Source organism: Cannabis sativa, chromosome 8 (genome assembly GCF_029168945.1).
Source record: "Cannabis sativa cultivar Pink pepper isolate KNU-18-1 chromosome 8, ASM2916894v1, whole genome shotgun sequence".
Taxonomy (NCBI): domain Eukaryota; kingdom Viridiplantae; phylum Streptophyta; class Magnoliopsida; order Rosales; family Cannabaceae; genus Cannabis; species Cannabis sativa.
Window position 1 is genome coordinate 43485050 of NC_083608.1, and position 11371 is coordinate 43496420.

Below are 11371 nucleotides of genomic sequence, written 5' to 3' on the forward strand. Positions count from 1 at the left end.
AAGCAAATTCCTATCCGAGGACTTAATCAAAGAAGCTGTCGCAGGAACAAAAACTCTCTCCACCATCTGATCATTCCATCCCGAGGCATCAATATCTGTCAAATCCTCCAAAGACGCTGGGGACTTAATCAACGGGTTGAGATGGCCTTTATGCACAAGTTGAGACATCATTTTTGGCTGATTGATAGACATTATAATAATTTATGGTACATATTATTGGTTTTTTTATAGGCCTGAACTAATAGATTTTGGGTTTGGAGGAATTCTGCTTCATCATTCATATTCAATAGCTTTTTTTATAGTCATCAATATTTTACTTTATATTAGTCCTGTATTATGAGATGTGCAATATAGATTGTTAAGTGTGATATAAACATATCAAATTCATATTTACTTTATTTTTTTTTAGAAAAAAAATACTCTTGGTATAACAATTATCTTATGCATATCTTCATTTGTAATTTTTTTTTTCCAAATATCAAACAGTGTATCTCACAGCAAACACTATATCCTCCAGTCGTGTTTAGGTTTCCTCATCTGGGTTTCCAGTCCCATAAATGGTTCACACTCCCGCATGCCCAACCCATAAAATTCCAATCCAAAAAGTAATGACCTTGAATGTGCCCAAACGATAATGATGAAATTGGTACCTTGAAATCCAGAGCTTGCTCTTGCCTTGCTCCAGACGATAGTTGCTCTCTCTGGACATTTTGAAAACGTTCTATGGTATTCGTCTTGTCCGTCTCCGTCTCTACTTACGTTTTCTTGGCCACTCTCGAGCTCTTACAGTTCGATAATTTGTCATCTGTTTGGAGCTTCGATCCCGAGTAATTGCGTTTGCGAGCCAAGTTTTTGTTGTTGGTTCAGCTCTTGATCGATCGGGTCTCGGAATTTATGAAGAGGAATTTTGATTTGGAGTGCATTGGTACTAAGGAAAGAGAGAATGATGGTTTAGGTGAGAGTGAGAGTTTTGAAAAGCGAGCTGAATTACTAAAGAAGAGCGAGGATAAAATTGACGATCTGAGAGCTTCCAGGGGTGAACGAGAGAATTCCGTAGGTGTTTTGGATAGAATTTTTGAGTTGGGAGTGAAGAGGTTGAAGGTGGATGCAGTTGTGGGTGATGATGATGCTAATCATGATAATCGGACTCAAAATCCGAAGGTCGCTACTATTATTGAGGAAGGAGATTTGGTGTGTTTGAGGAAGGTGATTTGGGTGTATGCAGATGTTTTTGATGCCCTGTGCTTGAATATACAGAGGCAAATAAGAGGAGGCTGGGAAGGTTATGACCCTTCTGATTTAGCTATTACAACACAGAGTGAAGAGAATGCGACTAAGTCTGAGGCTGAGGACGAGGACATGGAGGTTCTTTGTTCTATACAAAGGACTGTTCAACTAGCTCACTTAGATGTTATCAAAGAGTGTGCTAAGGAGAGAAATGTGAATGAGGCTGCTTTGCACAGTCGTTTTCTTCATTTTGATTATGGAGTTTAGGAGTTTGAGTATCCGTATGACTATTTCTCTTTTCTTTTCTTTTCTTATAGTACATAGGTTAAATCTTTTGTAACTAAAAGGATTGATTGCCTTATTAGCTGTTGCTTCTTTAAATAGTCTTGTTATTTATTTCGAATTTGTATTAATTTGAGGGAGGAATACAAATACCAAGTAGAGAAAGATCTACATGAATAAACAGAACCAAACTAGCAAATACTTTAAAGCGCAAAGCTGATCTTTGTCTGGTAACATGCAAGCAGCAGTATTGAGCACATATGAGTTATGATGTGATAGAAAATTAGTATCTCTATACTGTGAAATGGACTATACTTAGTCTGTGAGTTTTTATTTAATTTTTATTTGCATCTTTCTTCAAGTAGTTTTATGAATTTCCACTGAAACCTTCAACTTCTTGGGAATTCCTTTATTTTTTCCCTTTTTAACTTCTGCATTTAAAACATGCTGTAATAAAGTTTATATTTTTGTTTGGGATAGAGTTTTGTTCTTGGAATTTTATGTTTTGTATTGCAAATACATTTTGTATTTTGTTTTAGTTAATCTGGGGCCTGGGGATGGACATGTGGTCTTGTTTTTGCCTTCTGCTTTATCTATTTTTTTGGTCTTAGAATTGTATATTTGTTTAATAAGAAATTAAGCTCTGAGGTATAAGTCCCCTTTGACTGTCAAACTTTTCCATGGTTGGTGATTGACACTGTTTATTTTTTGTTAGTATTGTTTGTTGCACTTAGTATCTTTGAATTATCTACTTCTGCTATAGTGTTGGTTGTAGTATAATGGCTGTCACTGCATCCCAATTTTGGAATTCCTAGATTTGGGTGCGACTGAACGACGTGCGATCGATTACTGCTGCAACAATGGGTGCGGCTGAACGGTCGGAAGTCTATGAACGGCAGGTGATATCTAAACGACGAGTAGGTGCAATGGTGGGGACAAATAAACAATCTAATTATATGCAGACCTAGTTAGAATGAAAAGTGCAAAATAAAAAAATTACACTGTCTCTATCGAAACAAACAAAGAAAGATTAAAATCCACCCATGAGGATCATTATTTTGCATATCTTTAGACAGATGTTATCTTTAATTATCAACAATTTAGAGAATGATTTATTTTTTTTTTTTTATCTTACACACATTTAAGTTGTGTTTCCTTAAGTATTTGAAGGTCAATTATTATTTACTTTTAATTGTCAAAATTATAAATTATATTATTTAGATATACATAATAATAATCTCACCTAATAACTAATAACATTTATTCTTTAATTTTTAAGTGTATCACTTTTAAATAAAGTAGAAAGTATCACTTTTAAATAAGGTTTAATTATTTTCAAGGATGGGATTGGATGGATCCAATCAATCCAGCTAATATTGGATTAAAAGTATTAAATGGATCCGATCTATTATAGGGGTGTTCCCAGTGGTGCAGTTTTTGACTATTTTTTCAAACCAATCCGCACATGCGATTTTTCTAATTTTTCAAATCGCACCTGCACTGCGAAACTAAGAAACTGCAGAAACCGCACCGTAAAAAATGGTGCGGTGCGGTTTTTGCACATTGGACTATCACCAAATAATTAAACTATCACAAATACAATAAAGCTTGAGCAACATTTGTCAAAAATACCATAAGACTTGAAAATAAATATGAAAAAAAAATTATGTTTTAACAATATAATAATTAATGAGCTTTAGGTTGGACATTCACTTATTGTACCTCAATAAATATAAAAATTGGTATTTTCATAATATGCGGTGCAGTGCGATTTGAACTGCATGTTAACAATTCAAAACCGCAAATTGCACCGCACTGCACGATTTAGGAAAAATTCAAACCGCAATCGCACCGCAAAAAATTTCAAACTGCATTTTTTTTTTTGCAGTGTGGGCGGTTTGATAAATACCCCTAACTAGTATTTCTAAAACAATAAAATAAAATAATAAGAATATTGAAAACTCATATAAAATATAGTGAAAATATAAATGCATTTACCATTTTTTAATGCTTCCACTTCTTCAATTGCCCCAGTAATATCCGTTGTTGTTGTTGTTTGTGTCTAGTTGAAGCCATCTAAGTGTTAAATTAACTTTGAATTTCCAAGTTCAAAAAATTGATAAACAATTAAACTCACCAAGCTAGCTGCAGTTGCAAAATTCATAGCGGTGTCTAGTGTGATGATGAATTTATTCTCAATCCCACTTCAATAATCTAAAATAGAAAAAGAATAAACTCATTGGTATACCATGCCATTGAAATACATAAATAATAAATAAAGATATTATCAAACATAATAAGAAATTAGATGGCTGAATTCAGATTCACATATATAATGCATGTTTTATGTATACATATAAAAAAATATAATATATATACACTCAAGATTTCACCAACAATGACCAAGTATAACTCACTTGAATAGTGTCCTTATCAAACAAAGATCATCTTTGGTTTGAACCAAGTCTCTTATATTGAAAGTGAGACAAGACCCAAAAGACTCGTATATATATTCAAAGACCCGGAAAATGTATTCCATTTTAGTAGAAACAGAGTGAAAAAGAAGTAAAAAAAAAAAAAAAGTTACAACCAGACCACATAAATCTCAAACCACTTTGTATATAAGCAGGGCCGGCCCTAGGCATAGGCGGGCTAGGCCCGTGCCTAGGGCCCACACTTTCCGGGGGCCCAAAATAAAAAAAAAAACAATATTAAGCTTTTATTTAAGTAAAATTTAAGTGTAATATAAACAACAAATATTTATAGCTTAGTTGGTTGAGGTGGAGGACATAATGTTCAAGGTCATGGGTTCAAATCACATTACACTCTTTTTTTGATATATTTTTTAGGGCCCCAAAATTTAATTCGTCTTGAGCCCATAAATTTTCAGGGCCGGCCTGTATATAAGTTAGAATAAAGATTTTATAAGTAGCTAATGATGTCTTTTCAAAAATGTTGGTTAAGCGTTTCGACCCCTACAAAAGATAAAATATATATTGATTAGGAGGACCATTTTTTTGGGTTCAAGATAATCAAATTATATACATATATAGTTGGCCTACATTCTCAATAATCTAATGATATGATCAATTAAAGTGATTGAAATAGTAATCTATTGAAACTTCACTTACACACAGCAGGAAAGACATGGTACGATGATGCAGATCAGATTAGATGAGTAAGACTTACAACAAATATAACAAGAATAGATGATTTATATACATATATACATATTCATATATGATGTAGGATTGAAATAAATTGCCACGTTCAAGAGAGAACAAGCTTTAAGTGGGCAGAAAAGACCTCTATAAAATTTACACGCAACTTTTACTTAATATATAATATATAATTGTATATATATATATATATGAATCTCTAATGAGGGAAATATCCATTGAAATTTCAAAATCCATACAGATTACAGAGCATCACGATTAAAAGGAATAATAATTAATCACTAATAATATCATTGGTTCTCAAACAAAACTACCTTTTCAGCCACGAGTGAGGTAGATCTGCGTTGCGTCCTTGCGGTTTTCGAAGGAGAAGCTACGTTGTTGTCGTCTGCGATTAATAGAAGACCTGCGCCGTTGTCGTCTGCGAGGGGGGCAGTTGCCGTCGTCGTCGACTCGTCTGGTCTGTTGGTCAGAGTTGGAGATGGGAGGACGAGCGAGCATGGCTGTTGGTTGGCAGCACCGACGGCTACAATTTACTGTGAAAGAGAAGAGACAATACCATAGAGAGAGAAAGAGTCTAAAAGATGGTATACTTTAGGGTTTTACTTTTTTTTAATATTTCCATAATAAAATAATAACATATTTTAAAATTATATATTTTTAGGAATATTGAAAATCGAAAAAAAAAAAAAAAGAATAACTCATACTAAAATCGAAAACCAGTCATATTTAAAATGGAAACAATTTAACATTAAAATAGAAACAAGTAGTATTTAACCGCAATGGAAACAAATGCCATAAAAAATAAAAACAACTCACACTAAAATCGGAAACAAGTTATATTGAAAATGGAAACAGTAACCATCAAAATGGAAACTATAGTTTCTAAAATGGAAGCAACTAACATTTAAGCTCGTTTATGTAAAATGGAAACAACTAACAATTAATTTCAAAATGGAAACTATAATTTGTGAGAGAGAAACAATTAGCATTTAATCTAAAAAAATAGAAACCATTTAACTTCGAAATGGAAAGTATAGTTTGTGAAATAAAAACAACTAACATTTAATCTCGAAAAATAGAAACAATTTAATAACGAACTAGAAACTACAGTTTGTGAAATAGAAACAAATATCATAAAAAAATGGAAACAACTCATATTGAAAATTGAAACAATTTAACTTGGAAAATGAAAATAATTTAATCTCGAAAAATGGAAACCATTTAATATCGAAATGGAAACAACTAACATTTAACATCATATATGTGAAATTGAAATAAATATAATAAAAAATAGAAATAATATATCCTCAAAATAGAAACTATAGTTTCTGAAATAAAAACAATTAGCATTTAACCTCATTTATGTAAAATGGAAACAACTAGCATTTAATCTCAAAATAAAAACAATAGTTTGTGAAATAGAAACAACCAGCATCTAATCTAAAAAAATAGAAACCATTTAACTTCGGAATGGAAAGTATAGTTTGTGAAATGAAAGCAACTAGCATTTAACCTCAAAAAAAGAAAACAACTGACATTGAAAATAAAAATAATTTAATCTAAAAAAAAGAAAACAATTAGTATTTAACCTCATATGTATATGTGTGTGTGAAATGGAAACATCTATAATTAAAAATGAAAAAAATTTAACCTAAAAATGAAAATTATAATTTGAAATGGAAACGACTATAATTAAAAATAGAAAAACATTTAACCTAGAAATGAAAACTATAAATTACGAGATCAATTTCGAGTTCTTAAGAATCGTCTTGGGACAACCTTACATTATCCACACAAACCTCTACACACAAGGCAAAGGAAGCAAGGAGCATCAATTCTACCCCTAATTTGATCCAACAGCTAATTTCCACAACTACACCATTCATTGGAACCCCACTAAGATTGTGTAAGTTTAAAAGAAATAAAACACAAAATACTAAACAAAACAAAACACTAAACTCTTTGGTTGAAATATCAGGTGGTAAATTGATAGTTTGCTGATTCGAGTTTTCCAAAACTATGAAAACCAGGGCATTGCATACCCCAACAAGCAAGGGATGAAGGTTCACACAAGCTTATGGAATGCAGATAACTGGTCAACCAGAGGTGGCTTGGTGAAGATAGACTGGAATAGCTCGCCATTCACAACTAAGTTTCGCCGGTTCAGAGGAAAGGCCTGCAAGTGGAATGGACCTGTGAGCATTGGCCAATGTGCCTCTAATACCCCCAGGAAATTGGTGGACTTCCCCTGTTTACAAGCAGTTGAGCAATGCTCAGAAGGGTCAGCACATGATATATAATTACTGTAAAGATACTAAAAGGTTCAATTGTCAGATGCCACCAGAATGTTCAAAGCAACAATTTTAAGTAAGGTGACACATGATGACCATGAAGATATAACAGTAACACCAGACTCTAAAGATTTATTATGCTGCCAAAATGAAGATGTCAATTTCTCATATGCATGAAAATTAAAAAAAAAAAAAAAAGAGAGAGAGAAAAATAGAAACAACACACAATAAAAATGTTAACATCTAACATTTAAACATCTAGCATTTAAAAAGATTTGATAAAGCATTAGCAATGAAGGGGCTGCTTCTAGTACTATTTATTCATTATATGATTCTTTTTCATGAAGAGAGTGTTGCACATAATTATAATCAAAGAGAATGATGAGCAATATAAATGATGAGGAACCAATCACTAAAATAACAAAAAAAAAAAATGTTCCAGCAAAATTAAAAAATAAAATTAAAATTCAAAAAGAGAAACTGGGGAAACAACCACTAAAATGAGAACAATGAAACTATTATACCATATAATATAAGAATCCTCTTAAAACTACATTGGAGGTCATAATCATATCAAACTAAAAAAATAGGAATCATTCAAAATTTCAAATCAAATTAACATAAAAAGTTCTAAAAAATAGTAACAAGGAATGATGAAGCTTTGGACTTTGGCTTGTCATGAAGCAAATATAAATATCTAAGGACTTTCTTTCTATCACATAAGAAGATGAAGAAGAACAAATATAAAATCAGTTGTCACAACAGCACACTTGGAAGAAAAAGTTCTCTTTGGAGCAAAATTTCTGTACAAATGATCTTTCCTTATATTGGTCAGGCCCATCCATGTTTAGCATTTGATTGGCAATAGATTTGGATGAGATTTTCATATGAGAAACACCTCACCATTGTTTTAAGTTTTTTTTTTTTTCTTCTTAAGAATTTTAGGGTTCAACAAGATGGTCTGTTTGGCCTTAAAGATGGTTTAGCCTTAAAAATGCTCTAAAATGATTATGTGATAATAAGTCTAAAAGTTCAGATATAGAAACGTTTCTGTAGTATTTCGACTCTATTTCTTATCAAGCTTATGTTCAATGGAGTTTATATTGCGGGTGATCAGATGGTTTTCTTCATTATTAACGCTATCGAGTTTATAGCACTCATAATGACCTTCAAACCTTTTCTAGCCTTAACTGATGTAAATTAAGCAATTTTAGTTGCACTATTTCGTAACTTTGTTTATGCTGTGGGTAAATTCACACTTCAATTAAGCACAGGTTAAAAGATAAAATCTATTTAGAGAATACATCATCGCAAATAACTTATTAGCTTAAACTTTTACCAACAAAATTGGCCTATATTAATTACAGCTTCTAAACTAAATGTCTCAACTGAAATATTTTAATCACAGTTTTGAATGAGCAATTAAGTTCACAGCCAAATGCCCCAAGCCTTTTACCAACTTCACAGCCAATTAACAACCCTGATTCTTTTTACTATTATTACGATTATTTTGCAATGATAAAAAACTTTATGTGGTACAACCTACAAAATCTAAATATGCCTAAAAGAAAAAGTTGAATTTTATCTAACTAAACAAGTTGTCAGACTTAATTCTAAGTAATTGTAAATGGTAATTTGAATTGATAATGTGGAGTTAGCAAAATTTAGTTTGACAAATTCTTAATTTTGTTAAATTACAGCTATATAATATATGGGATATTCTTAACTATTGCATCTTTCCCTAAAAAAAAGTAGTAGTGCTTACCTTGTGAGCAAGAGAAAATCTCCTATTTGACTTTTCAGAACCCATGTCTGACGCAGCGATTCGGAGGCAACTTTGCTAAGCACATCAATCAATATTGGCCACCGAAACCCCTCAGCGACGGCCCTCAGCCAAGTCGACTTGATGGTTGGCCGCACTGGAAGTCACCGCCAATCGCAGCGCTGGGAGCAGTTGGAGTAGGTCGGTGTTGTCGGAGATGGCGTGGCTGGCAGTCATCGCTCGAACTGAGCTTGCATTTCTCTTCAGAAACTGGTCTAGAGGTAGCTCCGACTCAAACAATGGCGACAAAATAGTGGGTAGCATCTTTACAATGGAGAAGAGTAAAAAAGTTGTGATTTTTTTCTTTTTGAAAGAGATAAATTCAGAACAAAATGTAAAAATGAATTTGAAAAGTCAAGAAAGAAATATTTATGTAAATAAGGGTTTATTAAATTGAAAATTCTAAAAAGAGAACGTAAAAACGAAAAAAAGATAAATAAAGTAATTTAAAAAGATTTTTTTTTAATAAATCGTTTTCCTATAATAATAATAATAAATATATTAAAAATGCCTTTTCCACTTCAAATTAGGATATTTATAGTAATAAATCCTCTCTATATATATATCATCATCTTCTTCATCTTGTATTTATAGAAAAAAAAAAACATTCATTCCTAATTTGTGTATCATCACAATTATGATGAAAAGTACGAAGAGAATTATAGCCAGAGTCACGGAGAAAATCAAGACAGAACCAAAAGAATATTGTGTTGTACCAAAAGAGAGCATCAATGATATTCTCAACAACCGCATACTGGTTGAAATATTTGTCAGAATTAATGATTTTCGATCCCTGGTACAATGTCGTTTAGTATGCAAATACTGGTTTTCTCTTATTAACTCCAAGCAGTATCGTCAAAGAAAAATAATTTATCATTACAACACCCAATCGAAATCCCCAGTGACGCTACTCTTTGGAAACAGTTATAGGCACTTACGATTTGATGAAATACCATTTTTCCGTTTCTTAACACCAGAATCTCGAGTTCTCCATGGTAAGTCTTCCAAGACTAATTTCCAGAATCTCATCAATTTCCTTGTTTCACCCTCGACAGCGTGGAAAGCTAATTATTACCTCAACTTCTTACCACCACAGAAATTGTTTTTGCTGTCATCTTTAGATGATTTGTTGTTACTTTTCTGTAGTAGTAAGAAACATACACATTTTCTTATATGTAATCCACTCACTAGACAATGGATTCAACTCCCAATATTTCCCTTAACATCACAAGAATGTAAACGGTGTCTAGCACTTGAGGGAAGTGGTGGATTGGTCAGGGATAGTACAAGGAGTGTGATAAGGTACAAGGTCATTGTATTATGGTATAATAAGAACAACGAAGGAAGAAGAAGAAGAAGTAATAGAGAAGAATATACAGCTATGACCTTTTGTTTTCATACTAGAAAATGGAGTAGATCGAACTTTTTCTTAATTGGGAAAAAGTTGGATGATGAAAAAAATTACATTTCATGTAATGGAATGGTACATTGGCTAGAGACAGAGAATGACTTGATCACCAAACGTGCTTACAGGATTATTGCCATTGATCCTTTTAAGGATTCAAACCATCCCAAATACTTTCGATATTTTAATTTTCCTCCAGACCTTGACACTTCAATCCTTGACACAATACAAGGCAGGCTAACTGTGCGAATAGGAGTTGTTCGGGGACGGCTACGACTTTCACAACTCAATCTGGTAGGAAGGAAATCTTTCCTTTTGAAAGTTTGGGAATTCAATTATGATCCTCATAGCAGTGATGAGGATGAGAAGTCTTCTTTAAAGTGGAGTTTGGTGCATAAAGTTGAAGAGGTGAAGTGGAAAGCATCACACCATTTAAGTGTGGCTGCTTTCCACGGGGACAATGAAAATATCATATTTCTACTCCGTAATTCTTATATTATTTACCAATATGATATCTTGAGGAATGAGACAACAAAAATTGGACAATTTATATCAGAAGAACATAGGAGTACTAGTTATCTCTTTTATTGGAAATTACAAGTGTACACCCTTTTGCATCCTCCAGTGCCAACACCTCTTCCATTAAGTTTAGCATAGATCTTTTCTAGTGTACTTATTAGTTTTACTATTGTTATTTTAGGGAGCTTATGTCAACTATTGTTTCGTATAATGCAACTTTTTTATCTATTTATTTAAAACTATTTCTTGCATGTTTTTTTTTAGTACATATAATTTCTTCTAACTTCTCTTATCTTTTTAAGATTATTTGTATAACATTACTTAATTGATGAGAAAATGACATCAAACCTAAAATCTCAAATTTAAATATCGCATGAAGAAAAAAAAAATAATTAAAAAGGTTGGGTTTGAAAAAAGTAAATATTAAAATCCATGAATTCCAATCCAACGCACATGTAATTTACAACTCCACTCCAAACCAACTAAGGTAATAAACTTTCAAATTTCACATATCACAAAACACAAAATATAGTTAATCATACCAAGCACTCACCAATCATTTATTTTACATTTAAGCACAACAAGTGAAATTTACTTTCATCATCTTCAAGCTTCTTAAGTCCTTGATAGTGAAATACTATTT